The sequence below is a fragment of the Pararge aegeria genome, chromosome 12 (genome assembly GCF_905163445.1).
Source record: "Pararge aegeria chromosome 12, ilParAegt1.1, whole genome shotgun sequence".
NCBI lineage: Eukaryota > Metazoa > Arthropoda > Insecta > Lepidoptera > Nymphalidae > Pararge > Pararge aegeria.
The window spans coordinates 14,361,713-14,380,816 of NC_053191.1; the positions used below are offsets into that span (position 1 = coordinate 14,361,713).

Sequence of the window (19,104 nt, forward strand, 5' to 3'; positions counted from 1 at the left end):
TAAAAAAAAAAATCGGTTCGGTATATTTTGGACCCAATATTCGGCCGAAACTACATTCGGCGCATCTCTAATAAAAACGATATACAATAATATACAGATAAACTACCATTGAAAAACATTCATGTTCATCACACAAACACAGCTGTGGGAATCGAAGCCACGGTCTTGGACTCAGAAAGCAGAGTCGCTGCAAACGCCAATCGGCGGTCAGGTATTATAGTAATGTCATATTATATTAGATAACAGTAAATTGTATGTACCTAAGCGTAGTTACGATCGAATTCGATATTAAGAAATGAAACTATGCTGTTTGGTGTTTTTAAGTTTACTGAAAATAGACAATGTGGCTGAGTTATTATGTATTTATACCTAAGCGTCGCGCTACGTACCAATTTAAAACAAAGTAGGTTCACAACATGATAGGAAGAAGATCGTAATCTACGAAGTCGATCGAAAGTAGGTACTAACTACTTCTCGTGGGTCTAAATGCACAGAATTAAGAAGATACAGAAACCGTGTACACGACTAATATTGAAGTATCAAAAACCACTCCACTTTTGTATTGTTTCTCGAACAAATGGTTGGTCACTTTATACCATTTAGCCATTATTATTTTACCTCTAATGTTCTAAACGTACAGCAAATTGGAAAATGGGAAAAGTTTGTGAGCTGCTAGCTTAACATTAAGCGGGCGTAAAGTCAGCGTTCACTGTTTTTGGATACAATGCACTGCATATTATGAAAATTAAGCTTAATTTGCTACACTCCGCGAACAGCAGCAGAATCTGTTTGGTGCAATGTATAATTACTGCAATCCGTATACTCAACACCAAACAAATCCTCGGCAATGTACCCTCTACGCACGTTTCTCTCCGAAACCGGAGCATCCCCAGCAGATACTGGCCTCACAATGAATAATTGCCAAAAAAATATTTGGCATTATTCTTGCCCCATCTCACTGAGAATTATAAATAAACATACGTTTTTCATAATACATTACTAATATTGTAAAGGTGAATGTAAGTTTGTTTGTTACGCTTTCGCGCGAAAGCTACTTTACCGATCATCATGAGACTTTGTACACGTATTCTTAGAGGTCAAAAGTAATATAAAATACTTTTTATTAAAAAAAAATTATTTTTTTCGAAAGATAAAAAAATGTTTGTCGAAAATCTCATGTGTAGACTATGTACGCTGCGTCCCGAAATTTAGGCGGGCGAAGCCGTAGGGAATATCTAGTTAATCATATATCCCTATCCCTACAAATATTATAAATTTCAATGTAAGTTTGTTTGTTACGCTTTCACTACTTAACCGATCCTCATGAAACTTTATACACATATTCTTGGAAGTGTAAGAAGTAATATAGGATACTTTTTATCCCGCCATTAAGCTCGGTTCCTTTGGGAGAGGGGATGAAAGTGTTTGACGATTTTACACCATAACTCTGATTAATTACGAGTATAACCGATTTAAATAATTATTTTTGTACTATAGAGGTTATAATATGTGTTTAATTTTGCCCAAACTTTGTGTAGATCTGAATGTGGTTGCAGATAGAGGACAGAACTCCTCAGCGGACAGCAGCAAACCCCTAATTTAAGGCTTAGCGATACTGAATACTTTTATTTTTTTAGACTTGCAACTAAATTGAATGCTTGAAATCAAAAAACAAAATCAATCGCAGACGAAGTCGCGGGCAACAGCTAGTCATTAGATAAATTAATAACTTTAACTTGTTACTGTCATCATGCCTATTGAGATATTTACAGTTAGGTACACAAAAAGATTAATTTAGATTCTTAGCCCTCTTAGAGGTTCTATTTTAGAGCAGAGGGCTGTGCACAGCAGTGGGAGTTCAGTTGCTTCTGGATATTGTCGACAGAAGCGCGGGAATTATATTACCAACTTGATCAGTACAGTTCAAAAAGTCCGAATGTATGCTCCGGTCATACAAAATGGTACATGGCCAAAACACGTCACTTACCAGGGAGGCGTTTTCAATAATAGATAAGCGGCGGTATGGAGCGTGTGTGAGTGACGTCAACGTCTTCGTGACGTCAAGCTACATCACGAAATTTATGAATTTTACATGACCACTTTAAATTTATAAGAGCGTAGGATCATAAATAGGCTGACAATGTTTCTAGCTTAGGTATAACATAACACAAAAAACAATATAATATTTCTAAATTTACTTTGTATTCTTTTTAATCATAGTAACTTTTCTCAAGACTCAAAATAGGACTATTTTCATCATGAGTCCTTACGAGAATTTTTTCTCCACTACAAGCTGTTGACTGCAATCTAACCTGATTGCAATCTAAGACTGTAATGGACTAACCTGTTAGGGCGTATGGCAGTTAATAGTATATTGTGCAACTAGTGCGGCAAGTTGTCGATTGCTTACGAAAGCGAAGTTGAACGCACGAGAGAAGCGAGTGCGGTCACTCGCTTGAGTTGTGAATAATAAGCCCATACGCTTAATAACTTCGCGACACTTCTTTGCGTTGGTAAGCCACGACCGAAGCTTCCTACTAAATCAGACCAGAGAAAATTCAGAAATTATAAATTCCCAAATTGCTCCTACCGGGGATCGAATTCGGGTTCTGCTATTTAAAACCACAGCTGCGCTGCGCCAGGAAGGTCGTCAGTAGAACCTAATGTTGCAACTTGTACATATGAATAACCCACTGGTTATATATTGTTATATATAATGACGGCCGATTGGCGCAGTTTGCAGCAACCCTGATTCCCACAACTGGAAAATGTTTATGTGATGTGCATGAATATTTGTCAGTGCTGGGTGTTTCTATGTATATTCTTAGTATTTATGTATATTATTCATAAAAATATTCATCAGCCTTCTTAGTACCCATAACACAAGCTACGCGTACTTCGGGGCTAGATGGCGGTGTGTGAATTGTCGTAGTATATTTATTTATTTATTATTTATAGTGTATTTATTCTAAGGATGCTGTAATAAGAGTGATCAAAGACTAATCACTATACGATGAATTCCACAGACACTCTTGTCTCTTATGTCACATTATTGGATCGCTGCATCGAAGTATCAAAAGTTTCTAAAACATCATAATAGTAGTTGTAGGTAATACTTACATAGAATAAACGTTACACTTAAATACAATAGTTAAAATTTTAAAAACGGTTGTATTAGTGTAAGTTTTTGTAAGTAAACCTAATAAATAAAATAAAATAAAACTAAAATAAAATACTTCTTCGTTGGTCTGATGATTAACATGTTAAGGGCCACGGGGTAGTTAGGAAATGGGCGTTTTCAACCCTCGAGCTTCGAAGAGTCTATAATCACTTACCTGTGATAGTCGTCGCCCACCGACCCGCTTTAAAACAGCATGGTGGGTCTATGGTCTAAAACCCTCACTTATGAAAGACGAAGCCAGTGCCCAGCAGCTGCGCAAACATCATCATGATGAGTAGTAGGTAATGTTAAATTCTATACAATAACCTACCTTTAGGAATATTATTTGAAGTAGGTACTTGTACCTACATTATATGCATATTTGTGAAGTCAAAGCTAAAGTCAATATATATAAATTCAAACACAACACACAACAGTGTATTTTACCAATCCACACTTAGGCAGCATGGCGGACTACGGCCTTTTGTCTAAACCCTTTTAAGCCTTCTCTTTCTGAAAGGAGACCCGCTCTGATAATAAAATGTGCTGATAATAAAAATGATGATAAACCAAATTTGTCAATTTTATTTCACTGGAATCATTAGGACGATGTTTCGGTCGCTGCCGCTGACGGACGTTTGGACAAATTTGATTGAGTTGGTTTAATAATGAGGTACTTATTTTAAGAACTACTACTTACCACACCCTTTTTTAATTAGGAACCTAGAATTCAAAGAAAATCGTATAATATTCGCAAATAACCAATGAATTAAATTTTCATCAATAAATTATTTTAACATACCATGGGAAAACACATCATGGTATTCATGTATCGAGTCACCGAATTACATGCTACAGGCTTATATAGTGATGTAACTGAGGAAAATTATTGAATTATCGATATTAGATGTATCGATCTGATTTGTTTATGAATACTTAGGTAGGTATATCAAAAAAATATTACGTAAATCTTTTCTTATAACTAATCATTTCAGCCAATTAATGTCCCACTGCAGGGAACAGGCTTCGCCTTGCAAAGCAGACAGAATATTAGACCATTTCCTATACCAGTTCGTGGCCTTGAACCATCATTATAACATTTGTGATTACAACCGGGATCGATGACTTAAAGTGCTTTCTAAGAAAAGGGTTAGGGCAATACTTAATTTCCACTGTCCTAGCTTCACGCTGGTGCAAATAAATCTAGACAGAAGAAATTAATAATTAACTATTACTGCCCAACGTGGGATTTGGACCCAGAACCTTGCTTCACACTAGACTAACATGCAAATTTTAATTAACAATACCAGACAATAATTACTTATTAAATATAAAGGACTCAACGGATATTTATTTAAAAGAAGTTCGTAAGTGACACTTATTAATAATGATTTAAATAAACAGGTGCGGTAGTAATATAACTTGTATAGTAGGTATTATTTCACTTAGAGGCCTGGGAAAACCCAAATATTTTAGAGAAATTTTCTTCGTCAAATATTTTGTAACTTAGTAGTTAGTACCTTTCTACTTTTAGTCTGTAGCAGAAATTGTCTCATCAATCGTCGCACCTAAAATGAAAATGGGTTAGGTAAAGTGAAATGTGTCACTCACCACTACTAAGAATACGCTATTGCAAAAACATCAGACAAAATTGAAAACTTTTCTCTATTCGCCCCTACCTTTTTTATGTATTCGTGCCAAATGCCAATAGTGAATTATAATTATAATCTATAAACATCGATACTATAAAAAATAAAGAAATAATATCACTTCCCCAATTTCCTGAGATTGGATGATTATGATCACTGTTATTAAATTATGTCTGCCAATAGACCTTTCCCTCAGCTGCGAACAGGAAGCAGTAGTACCTATCTATAAGAGACGTCAGAAATAGGAAACGGAAATGAGAAGTTTCCTCCATACGGAAGTCTAACCATTCGGTTGCAAAAACCATTATGCAACAAATGGATTTGTGTCATATATTTTATATTTTAATAGTACTTAAAGAATTTAAAAAATAAGCTTCACATAAATCTGCAAGCTACGTAAAAAATTATGTTGTAAGGACTTAACACTCACAACCGCTGAAATAGCGAATGGGCACATAAGCGTAATCCACTCGTAAAACCTGAAAAAAGCAATGTATTTTCTCATAAGTGTTCATCGATATTTATAGCGCGGCTACCATCACTACGATGTCAATCAGCGGCCATCTTGGATAGTTTATTTGAAAAACGAATGCCGGCGGAAACGCGCGCAATTATTGCGCGGGAAATATTCGTTCAAGAACAATTAATTATATTAATAACGTGTAATCCTGTAGTTCACGTTTGAATCGAAGGAGGTTTTTGTTGATTGTGATTGTGCTTTTTTTTAAAATTTTATTAAAAATGGCAGCGTGATGGCAGCTGGTTTATAGGTGAGTTTGTGTATACGTTAAAAATGCATTTGTTTTGGCTTTCACGGCGCGACTCTCGTTTATTTACGGAGAATGTGACTAATGTTGTGAATATGTTCAATGCCTAAGAGGATAGTTAGGCATTTTAATGCATTCAGCTGTTTAAACACCGATTAAATGATCTTAATAGATTTAATAGTCCGTATAAGTTAAATAGTCTCCCATAGCTAGGTTACCGTGTGCTAGCATTTTACCGACACTCACTTACCAAGAGGTCAGATTGTAATTTGACTAGCCATCCAATGAAATCCTTACTTATGTTGTAAATGCGAAAGTTCGTTTGTTTGTTTGTTTGTCCATCGTTTACGCCCAAACTATGCAACCAATCAACTTGATTTTTTGCATAAAGAAAGAACTGAAAATTTAAAGGACTTTTTATTCCAGAAAAACAAACTGTTATCACGGGAATTTATAAAACTCGATACTAGCTCGTATGAGGAACGCAGGCAACCGCTAGTAAATTATAATAATAAAAAAAACTTTTTTTTCATTTAACTAATGTTTTAAGACTGGACAAAAATATACTACATAATACCTTAATCTAAAATGAATATCTAACAATCATGTCAATATTAATAATATCCCCCCTAAACGGCTAGCATGGGTAGGGGACAATTATATGCCCGGGGAAAGGATAAATATTTATGTATATATTTATTCGTGGAAATAATATCCAAATAATATATGTGTATAACATAAATGGGGGTAAACTTCTCCAATTCCATATTTCACGGTAAATATATTCCTTGTAAGGCGATATAATCGGGGATATAATTTTTGTCTTCTGCCTGTGCTAGCCCTGCAGCACGGCTAGCATGGGCAGGAGGTAATTATCTCCCCGGGGAAAGGATACAAATTTACCTTCTCATCTCTCACAGCTCAGAGCACTGGCGCACAAGACGTGGAAATAATATCCAAATAATATATGTGTAATAATAAACGGGGGTAAACTTCTCCTATTCCATATTCCAGTGATCTAGCAGGTGGACACGGTAATTATATCCCCTGTGAGGGGATATATTGCTATTGGAATCATTCTTATGAGCTCTATCACGTTTTCATTTATAATTTATTATTGATGGACCAAGCATTATTCGTTTGGAAGCATCGATGCAACAGATAGACACAGTTATAAACATGTAACAACACCCCTCTTTTTACATCGTTAACATTGTGAATTTAAAATTCAAACAGAATACGCTCCTCCTTAAAATCGGTCGAATTATAATTGTAGACTCAACGGTTTTATATGCGTGCAAAATTTCGAATAAGTTATCCGGACGCGTGAAGATATGCTATAATTATTTATATACAAAGAAAAACTCATAAAGACACGTACCTACAATACCACAATAATATTTGCCATTTGGCAATATTCAGTCGCGTCTATCACGTCGTGAGACGCGACTGATAAGATCCTTGTTTCATTATCTTCACTGACAAGGGATATTATACTTATTCACCTACCAAAGACCAGCAACAAGGAAAAGGGGAAATTAAATCTCATTTCATATTACACGTATATTATTTGGATAAAGTGGATATAATAAATATAATTTTTTTTTCGATTAATACTTCTAGAGACATAACTGTTCAAAGTATTACAACAAAATACGATTCTGCTTAAACGACATTTATAACAAAGAAATCAAAATAATACCTTGTAAGTATAAAGATTTATGTGGGACACTCGTTTTTTGATGGCCTCGAAACCCTCGTTGGTTGTGGAGTCGGTTTAAAGCCCTACGCGATGAACGATTTTAAACCATTATTTACCCTCGTTAAAATACCATTAGACACAGTAACAATTCTGAAGAAGTTGTGATGGTGGTTAACCTAAGCTCCTTACGTAATAATATGTATCTAATAGTAAATACGTAAATATCCTTACGTAATAAAGGATTGATTGTAGTAATCCTTTTAGTTTTCGTATACTAGTATCTTACTAGTAGTAATCTACTTCGCTTACAACGCTCTCAAAATATTACTTAACGCATGTTTGCGGACAAAACTCACGAAAAATGAAACGAGCGAGGGAACCAAATGACAATATTGCGTTAGACTTTTCCTACCGGCTTTCTATGCCTCTAAAAGTCCACTGCTGGACTAAACCTCCCGTACCACGCTTGGAAGACCTCCCTGTGTGATTTTAAGGTAAACCTCCCGTAGCGAGAGGTTTACCTTAAAATCACCACGCTTGGAAGATGGGTTGGTTATCGCAGTATATACATATAATTTGTGTAATCGCGCATCAAAAGTACCATCTACGTGCCTATTTGAATAAAGAAATGTTTAACTTTGACTTTGAGTAGATGGTAGTAGTAGCGCAGAGGAGGCTGCTAGCCGTTCTCCGTTATAATCTCTTAGTCACCTCGTACGACACCCGTCGGAAAAAGATGGTTGGTGACGATTGTATTCTGATCAGCTGTCAGCACACTACTCTCTTATGAGAGGGAAGTCCTCGGCCCATAAGTGTAAGTGGGACATGTTGGTCTGTGCAGAAGATAATAATCTGGTTCTAATATATATGCTGCAGAATAATATATGCGTGCAGTAGATAATAATCGGGTTCTAATATTATGCTGCAAAGTAATATATGCGTGCAGAAGATAAAAATCGGGTTCTAAGATATATGCTCTAAAGCCACCAGCAGGAGAAAATTATCTCCCCGGGGAAAGGATAAAAATGTATCTTTTCCCACAGATTTATCAACTCTCAGAGCACTGGCGCACAAGTGGAAATAATATCCAAATAATATATGTGTAATAATAAACGGGGGCTAACTTCTCCTATTCCATGTTCCCCTGCTTTAGCAGATGGACACGTTAATTTTATCCCCTATCAGGGGATATAATCGCGTGATAAAATTTTGGTCTCCTGCCTGTGCTAGCCCTGCTGGTTGTTTTATTTAGTACTACTCATGACTTCGTCCGCGTTTTTGTAAAGCATCGAATAAGAACAGTTTATTTAAGCATTTAAGAGCAGCAGTAGAAGCAGTACAAAATAGTTGCTCGCGGTGCATAATCAATGTTAACTGACGTCAGTAAATAAATACGCCTTTAAAGGAGAGTTCATTGTCGGTCGGTTGTAACACTAACAATAAACCAACATATAATAATTGTTGAATTAAAGACAACATTGTACTTCAAGTTGATTCAAAAAAATCAACCTATTAAAATACGTATTCGGTAAAAAGCATTTAATTTAGGTGTATATTATAGACATTTTAAGATGTATATTCTTGGAAAAAAAATCGGGTGGAGTATTTAAAAAGAACTTTAACAATTATATGTAACTGTTTTGTTTAGGTGTAAGGTAGGTACACCTAATCCTAAAAAATTGTTAACTAAATTTCGATTATAATAAATTAAAAATTATTTTACTGCTAGATAAATAACCTTGAGGTAAAACCATTTATTTGAATAAGAATTAATACGGCGATACTAATCTAACCCACTTTTATTTCTACCAGCGCTATTGACACTTAACTATGGTACTTAGATATCTTTCAATAATGAGTACTTTGATCATATACCTAATAAATCATTTTTCTGTATAATCAATAGTTTTCTCAGTGCACGCCACGTAATGAATTTTATAGGCAACATGTTGCTACTTTGGATTACATTATTGCAATAAATAAATAAATAAATAATGATAAAATTTCAATTTCATTTTTCAAATAATATGATATTTTTCAATAATATTAAAATTGCAATTTTCTTAGGGATCTCCAATTTTTTTGACAATAAATTATAGCCTATATTATCTACTTCGTGATAGTTTCGCTTTCTTTGTGTGAAGAAATGGCTGAAATCGGTCGAGTACTTTCGGAGCCTGTTGGGTACAAACAAACAAGCTAACATAAAAATCTTTCCTCTTTATAATATTAGTATAGATTAAATTTAGCTTTGATACTGGTGTTTATAATAAATAAACTGCGAAGTTTATACGCAAAATCAAGAGCTTATAATATAATTTCTCTAATAAGGTAAGTGTGTTAACGAGTTCGGTAACCTCCTTTTCCATATAATATTTACGATATATATAATTACGAATGTTACAAAATTCACCCTTAGTATGAAACAATTCAGGTGACCTACTTATTAAAGAATAGTTGATACATTCTTGAGATTCAAATTCGTGACCTCTTTTATAAGGGTTCCTGTAACCCTAATGTTCAGCAAACCCTCGCTAAGGGTCAGTTCAGACAGAGTGTTAAAATGCTCGAGCAATTAAAGTACAAAATTGTATTAATATCGACCTAAACTGCCTAAGTCAATATTTATACAATTTTCTCCTTTATATAAAGGTTATATGGTCCTTTTTTCAATCGGGCTAGTAAATTGCTCAAGCATTTTCCGTTCTGTCTGAAGTATTGCAGTTTCCTTTCAATTTCAGACTAGCGGCTCCTAAAACTATACTTTTTAATATACTTGAGGTATATTAAGAAGTATAGTTGTGGGCGAGCGATGGGTTGCCCACTGCATCCCATCGCTCGATGCTAACCGTAGAATTCCATCTAGGGAAAGAAAAAATTCAAATCCTACAAGTACTTCCAGCGATGAGCACTAACAAGAAGAATATCTATTTATAAAAGAAAGTTGTGCTAGTTACACCATTTATAAATCAAGAACAGCTGGACCATGATATTTGATTTTTGGGTTCCTCAAGACCAGAATAGGATAATAAGTAATAAAATATAACATTCATCAAAAACAAAAAATGATCCGCGGTACGAAGTTCGCCGGGACAGCTAGTTCGAAATAAGTAAGTGTAGTTGGTGGCCTAATACTTATTCCATTAAGCTCATACGATGTCAATGCTTATACGCGATCAGAATTGGCAGTGTTGGAAAGGCACCGCATTACAATCAACACCAGTAAGGTGGCCACCAGCAACGCCTTTTGTTAAATATAAAATCTTTGTTATTAATTCATGGTTCAAAACGTTTCTTATCTTCTACCTCAGGTATCTTCTACCCTTCTTGTTTTCGTTTTCGTTAGTAGCCCAGTTTTACATTTCCTTAAAAATTTAATTTGGCCGTAGTCGGGTTGAACTTTTCTTTTATTATTTTTTAAATTCTGCTAACAAAAGTAACGATTAAGCCAATAACAGATAGACGGGCGTAGATAAATGTGTCTATTAACACTTTATCTATCCATTTCCACTTTCCAGACAAGTTATGAGTTGTTTTGATGTTTACTAATGGTTTCCTGGAAACACGCGTGTCTGGAGTTCTAAATCCAGACATTTCAATAAATGCCAGCTGTGAAGTGGTAGTTAGGGTTACGAGTATATTATAGAATAGGATATTATTATCCGTCCAAAACGCAGAACGAAACAGATCTGTACTTTATCATCATCATAATGACAACCAATGGACGTCCGCTGCTGGACATATTTTGTAAGGAGTTTTAAATACCACGGTCTTGTGCCGCTTGGGTCCAGCGGCTCCCTGCGGCTCGTTATGTCTGCCCGCCGCATGGGGGGTCGGCTGTACTCAGTGGCGTGCACTTCATACAAGCACAAAAGCACTACCTACGCTAACATTTTTGCATAACTCATAAAGAGAAAGGATGTTTCTATCTAATGCTATCTACCTTCTTTATGCATACCTAGGTCAAAAATCCTGGGCACGTCACTGGCTGTACTTAATTTGTGATAAAGTAAATTATAATCATCTCAACAGAAAGACGTCAAAATTTTGAAAATAGGATTTTTTTTAGATTTTTGTACCACATGTATCCAGCGACCCCCGGGACTTTTTTTTTCTTTATTTGCATCAAGATGAATATAAAGCACTTCAAGTACTATACAAAAGCAAAAGATTTTAAAATACGAAAAAAAATATAAATAAAAATTACTCTTTCCACTCTGAGGCAAACGATATTAAAATACGAAAAATAAAAAAAAAAAATTGCTCTGTCCACTCTGAGGGGGGTCTTCCTGTTTCCAACACGATGCGCTCAGACAACGGAGAGTCCTCAGGAAATGTTGACTTTACAATTAATAATAGCTAACAGTTTGGAGGCTTTTGAGCACAATGAGTGAAGAAATTATAAAAACAGTACAGGTTTTCCAGGTATTCGCGGTTTACAGCAAATTTAGCTTAATGGTCATTATATATCATGGTATTCCGCAAAGTAACGCCTGCTTCTACCTATTATTTAAAAACATGTTTATTCACGTAACACTGAATTTCTAACGGTGATCTTGTATAACCGACGATGTGACCTCGTATCCCATCGCGCAATTTGGAAAACAAAGCGACAACCTTAATTTATTGCTACCTAGTTATAATACTTATTATTTAAGCTCTAACGATACAAGAAACTAAATTATACATATTATGAATGCCCATCGACCAAAAAATACACGAATAGAAACATACAAGCAAAAAATTGTTAAAGTTACAGAAACAGTAAAAACGGTGAAATCTCACATAATTTAGAGGACCTTTTTTATATGACACTAGCTGTTGCCCGCGACTTCGTCTGCGTCTGTTTTTGTTTTTCGAAAGACATGTGGCATTTGATTTAGGTGTAATTCTGCGGACTTTATGTATTTAGGATAGCTAAGCCTTAAATGGCGGGTTGGCTGCCGTCTGCTGAGGAGTTGCGTCCTCTATCTCCAATCCCATTCATCAGATCTACACGAAATTTGGGCAAAATTAAACAGACATTATAACCTCTAAAGGACAAAAGTAATTATTTAAATAGGTTATCATTTGACGGCGTTATGGTGTAAACTCGTCAAACACCTTCTACCCCTCTCCCAAAAGAACTGAGCACAATTTAAGGATAAAACGCATCCTATATTAAATATTAGATTTAATATAGGATGCTGGACCTTCAGAAATATGTGTGCAAAGTTTCATGATGATCGGTTTAGTAGTTTTTGCGTGAAAGCGTAACAAACAAACTTACATTCACATTTATAATTTTAGTAGGGAAGTAGGGATGTAGGGATAGGGATAAGGATAGGGATAGCTGAGTCTAGGTTAAGCGTGGTGAATCAGTTATTTGGTTGCTTTGTTTGGACGTAAGAAAGTAACATATTTGGTGTTATAATACAAATGTAGCATCGCATGTCCTGTAAGTGTTTCACAAATTGGGAGTTAGATGTTTCTCTATGTCCAAACGTAGCCTAGTAGATAGGGCGTGAAGGAAGGACAAACAAATAAACAAATGCGCTTTCGAAGTTATAATTTTAGTTTAGACGGCCGATTGGTCCAGTGGGCAGCGACGTACGACGAGGTATTATGGGCTTAATATAAATAGATAAATATACTACGTCAACACACATCGCCATCTAGCCCCAAAGTACGCGTAGCTTGTTATGGTTACTAAGATGAATACTGAATATTTTCATGAATATAATCTACGGATAACTATAATATACAGATAAACACCCAGACACTGAAAATCATTCATGTTCATTACCAGTTGTGGGAACCGAACCCACAGCCTTGGACTCAAAAAGCAGGGTCGCTGCCCACTGCGCCAATCGGCCATCAGTGCCTACCATACCCTCTAACATTTACCATCCATGCCCCGTTATCATCGTACACTGCCCATTACTTAACACCAGATGAGATTACTGGGCTAACTTGAAGTGTAATTGAAATATATATCAAGGTATATATTATATCTCTCGGTAAACTAAAAATGAAACCGATTATATCTTTATATTCCAACTACATATAATGTTTTGATTGGCACGAGTGTCTTATATCAGTGATAGCATCGAAGCCAAGAATGCAGTTTTTAGAATACGTCTCTACATCATTTAATTATACCTTAATTTCTGACGCCATTCGGACGTGGGTCTGTCACGGGGGCGTTCGGGCTAAACCATAGTCCGAAAGCCCACTCAGTCGAAACCTTCGAACCGAGGCACCAGCTCCGCAGAAGGCACCCCCGGGTCAACGTCCCCCCTTCTTCAGAATACGCACTGGGCTCTTCTCATCTTGAGCCGCGCTCGCCCCAAAGCCCTAGTAACGCTATGGGGAAGGAAATCCCCTTCTGAGATACCTGGCTTCCTGGGGGGTAACTCGGGTAATATAGGAATTCTTAACTATTCAAACCCCCTCGGTTGCAGCCCTCCGCCCAAATTGGGAAGCTCCGGGATCAAGAACACACCTTGGAAGGTGGTTATTGCCTATATTAAATGAAACTTCATTTAATATAGGCAATCATAAAGATATCTATATAAAAAATAACTCGACTCTCGATAATATAAAACGAAGTAGTTTTTCGCGTCAGTGTTTTAATCCGCTCGCTCCTCTTTGCAACCATGCAACGAATTCGTATCGTAAAAATAATTTTTCACGGATGGTTTACATTATATAATGAAGCTTATATTATATAATCATTGTGTTTAGAAAATAAAAATAAAATATTTGAACTTGGTTCCAAAATAAATCATACGATAAACGAACGTATGTGAAATTATACGACTTTTTTATTCAATCGCACCTCCGCGTTCAATTATTTACAAAACACAAAGAAAACCACATGGTTAGTAATGTTTATTGTTCTAAGAAGTGAATAAAACTCACCAATTGTTTCACCGACAGTATGCAGGCGATTGTAAAACACTTTTGTTTATATTTACCACAGCTTTGAAGTTCCCCATTTACATTGCTATTCCGTATTTGACGTTATTGCCGTCTCACCTCTTCTCTTCCCGGGGTGTAGGTAATGTAGAAGTTACCGTTTGTTTTAATATGGTCATACACGCACACATAATAACATGATACTTATCCTTCCAAAACTTCCTGTCCCTCTCTCACATACCCAGGAACAGTGAAGAAGACGCTAATCGCCCGTCGCGGCGCCGCCGACAGTAAGTCGACTTCCGATCGTGTTGATAGAAAAACTTTAGTTCCGCAGGGACAATTTGGGAATTTATAATTTCTTCATTTTCTCTGGTTTTGTCTGGTGGGAGGCTATTGACGTGCCGCCAAGCGATTTTGCGATCCGTTTTTTTAGTTGAATTTACATTTAGTTGGATCGTTTTTCATCTAATTTCTTTATTGACTGTCAATTTCAAATTTAGTTTCATTAAGAGACTTAAGTACAACAGAACTAAAACTATTACGTAGACTTGAAGGCTTCTCGCCGATTACGTTACTCTAACCTCATTAAACAAAAACTGTAATTAAACTGATAATGTGCAACACATGTTTAGAATTCAGCATGGATGTAGAAACTAGGGTAACTCACAATCTAATCTAACAAGGATACATCATTAAAAGTTTTTTTTTTGACAAATAAAGAACCGACTTTGTTATACATCTAAAAATCAAGAAATAAATAAATAAATATTTTCTACAACATATTAAGGCGAGCAATTCTTGTATTAATTGGAATCTCGGAATCGGCTCCAACGATTTTCATGACATGATATTTGTGTTTTCCGGTAGTAACCGATTTGGTGCAGACGAAGTTGCACGGGTCAGCTAGTCTAAGTAATAATAGCTAAATGTGTAATGCTCATAACAACAGGGGTAATATGGGTATTTATCTATAATAGTATACTTAATTTATTTTTTGATCTGGTGGGAGGCTTCGGTCTGGGCAACTTACTATCCTAACGACAAAGATATGCCTGCAAGCTATTTAGCATTCCGGCATGTACACCGGTAACCGGTTTACATGCCGGAATGCTTGATATGGGTTTACTAGAAAAATCCTATTATAATATTAGGGAAAGTAATTCTTAATATTTTAATAGGATTTTTCTTAACGATAAAAAAGCTTGGGTGTGAATTGCTTTTATTCGTTGTCTGGGGATATAATCTGGGAATACAAATTGTCTCCTGCCCTCCCGTTCCTAGCCCTGCTGGATGGCCCGCTAACTACCCGCCATGCTTGAAATCCTAGGACCAAAAGGGCCATGGCCCGGGGCAAGCAGAAGTCTGAGTGAATGCACTGAGTCTTCATTCCAGAAAAATGCATAGGTAGTTCTTTTGGGATTCTGCTATAATTAAAATCGCTCCACGCATGAACGCTTTTGCATTCATAGCTTTAGTGGGGAAATAAGTACACAGTATATGCGAATGGTACCTAACTACAGCGGACAAAGCCGCCTGGTATGGAATAAATGTTTTTAGTTTCTTCTATTATTTTTTTATACCTTTTTGCCTTAATTTATTGAGCTGCCAACCTTTCCGGCCCAGCAGGGCTAAATACAGGCAGGAGACAAAAATTATATCCCTCGATTATATCCACTGACAGGCGATATAATTAACGTAAAATATAATTAGCAGGTGGCTAAAGCACGGGAACATGGAATAGGAGAAGTTATACCCGTTTTATTATTACACATACATTATTTATATATTAAGTATATCTACTTGTGCGCCAATGATCTGAAAGTTGATAAAGCTGTGGGAGAAGATAAATTGTTATCCTTTCCCCGGGGAGATAATTGTCTCCGGCCCATGCTGAATGCGCTGAATCTTAAAGTAGGCCACTTTGACTGACACAGTTGAGATTGTAATGAGATAGCTTGTAGTGTAACAGAGAGTTGAGTTTATGTTTATCCATTCATCATCATCATAAACGCGTTACACGCCCTCTACAGGGCACGGGTCGTCACTTAGAATGAGAAGGGTTTGTCGTAGTGTACCACGCTGGCCAAATGGTAGACAGATACCAATCTGACGCCGTTGAGAACATTGTGAACTTTTAGACTCGGTTTTCATTACGATGTTTTCCTGCACCGTTTAAAGCAAGTGATATTTAAATTTCGAACGTTCGAAGTTCGAACTCGGTCTCCACGAAACGAAATCCGAAGCCTTACCCTCTTGGCTATTGACGCTTTATTTATCCATTAGTCGCTGACTATTATAATTTATAGCTGCACCTACTACAATCGAAGCTAATGTAACCTCGCGTGACCATCGTGTAGTTAAAATGAAACTAGATTATATGCTTCCGATTGTTTTTGCTGCGATCGGCTGTATCTCATGTAAGGTTAACATTAATTAAAGTAAGTAGAACGCACTGTTTTTAAATATATATTTAGTACTAAATAGCCCAGTGAACTTTGTACTGCCTAAAGAACGCCATCTATTGAAAGTAATCCAAAGTAGCATTTAACCATACAAAATTATCCACCAACCGATCAGTTTTCTTGTCAAGAAAGCAAAAACAAAATAAAAAATAAATCGGTTGTGCCATTTTCGAGGACATTTAGACTCCCAGGGCAATTGGTTTTTATATAATTATACTTATAACTAGAACATTTTAGATAACCTCAGTAGCTCCGTGGCTGTAACGGTGACGAGAAAACTTGCATGCCTGAGAGTTCTCCATAATGTTCTTAAAGACGTGTGAAGTCCACCAATCCGCTATGCTACGGCCAGTGGCGTGCACTGAGTTTCTTACCAGGGTATGCATACAGCAGAAAAATTGCATAAACCAGCAAAAATCCTCCTGCTATACGAGTTATATATCAATTTTAGGGTAGGCAGTGCTTTTGTGCATGTATGAAGTGCACGCCACTAGCTACGTTCTGAACTTCTTCTCACTCTAGAAGGAGACGTGGTGTACCCTGTAGTGGGCTGGGAATAGATTGATGATGATCAAAATTTCAAGTCGATCGTCGTACCATAAAAGTCCATTTTTACCATTAAAGTACCTACTGAAAACGTACCTACAACTCTTGCATAAAAAACTAAACAAGAAAGTTAAAAAAACCCGCTTAATCCAGCCCCAGTAATCAGTATATGAATAATTAATTCATCAAACAACGTAATGAGTTTGAACTGGGTATTATGCATAAAGACTTGCGGGAAATTATGTCTATAAAAGTCATAATTTCTCAGGAAACGGTATACTTGTATGAAGAACTCGACATTTTATTCGATACATATTAAGTCAATTTACATGTAGAGTGCAAAGTTAATGCAACGTTAAAGAGGAAAATGCTTTCTTCAGCTGACTGATACTTTCATACTCAATTCATTAAATGCATAAATGAATAATTTGTTAATGTTATAAATGCGAAAGTGTCTTTTAGATTGAGTATTTTACAAGTACATAATTGAAATTTACTGTCGTTGTAGAACAAGCTATTTACTGTCTTTAAGACTTATATGTAAAACCGAAACGCTAAAAGTTTTTGAGTCAACCACTGCCATAGTTTTTACTAAAAGGAATCAGTTACAGCCCGTATATCACATGCCTAATTAAAATCAAGTAACTCCTGTAACTTTATTAGTTACGCGTCGCGTAGCCTAGGGACTATGCGCGTGTCAATCTTTGATCTAAAACAGGGTTGTCATACGTAAAAACTTAGAATGTTGTGAATTCGTTAGTATGGAAAAATATGCTTCTTTTGATCTACCCTTTTTACAGGGTGGTTCGTTATGTAATATCCTATTGCACGTTGTATACACTGCTTAGCAGCTAAACGGATCTTGTGAATTTTTGAGATTGATGTGAACAGATTGTGCTTATTGATAAGGACAAAGGACACTTTACTCCGTAAAAGTTTTTTAACAACCGAAACATTCGCGAATGAAACCGCAGGCTATTAATGTATAATCGTTCAGCTCACAAAGGAAATCGTTATTTTTAATTTGTGTGCGTATTATATTTACTTTTTTCTCTTACTCATAGCTTCTGCCCGCGACTTCGTCTGATTGGACTGCAGAATTGGGTCTAAAGCTTCGCTCGTTAACAATTTTCATTCTTACAACAGGAACTATTTGAGAGATCGGTATACAAAGTATGTCGTTTTCCATAACAAAGGTGACATGCATACCAAATTTCAAAGCACTCTGCCCGCGGCTTGTCTCGTAAACAATTTAAAATTTTCCCTCGGGGACTACTTAAGGAATCGGGATAACAGGTAGCCTTTGATCTTTTCCATGTATTATTTTATATGTATTTCTTTAGCTACATGCATGGCAAATTTCATCTAAATCCGTTCAGCTGTTTTTGCGTCATTGAGAAAGTAAAAAACATCCACACTTTGACATTTATAATATAGGATAGTGGATTTGTTTTTACGAATGTTTGTATGGATGTTTGTGTCTTGATCACGCCTAACGGTTCCTATGATATATTTATTTTTTGCATACTGGTAGCTCAGAGGTCAGAAATTATAAATGCGCAGTGGGCAGCGACCCTGCTTTCTGAGTCCAAGACCGTGGGATCGATTCCCACAACTGGACAATATTTGTGTGATGAACATGAATGTTTTCCAGTGTCTCGATGTTTATCTATCTTAATATATATAAATCTCCTTTCACGATGTTTGTCCGCGATGGACTCCTAAACTACTGAACCGATTTTAAATTAAATTGGCACACCGTGAGCAGTCTGGTCCTACTTAAGAGATAGGATAGCTTAGATCTTTAAGTAAAGTCACAATTTTATTTTATTGCAAATTATTTGTCTATAATTAATTAACAGTCACATGTTATATGTATATACAACTATACTCATTTAAGGCTTAGCGATACTGA

At 36.1% G+C, this 19,104-nt stretch overlaps 1 protein-coding gene across 1 annotated transcript in view; it reads left to right on the forward strand.

Moving 5' to 3' along the window:
- Nucleotides 1–5,411: 5,411 nt before the first annotated feature.
- LOC120628138 (anoctamin-4-like) overlaps nucleotides 5,412–19,104 on the forward strand; it is a 34,704-nt gene continuing 21,011 nt past the window's right edge. Inside the window, exon 1 of the mRNA XM_039896365.1 lies at nucleotides 5,412–5,579. The gene's annotated coding sequence lies outside the window, so the exon portion shown is untranslated. The remainder of the gene's footprint in view (nucleotides 5,580–19,104) is intronic.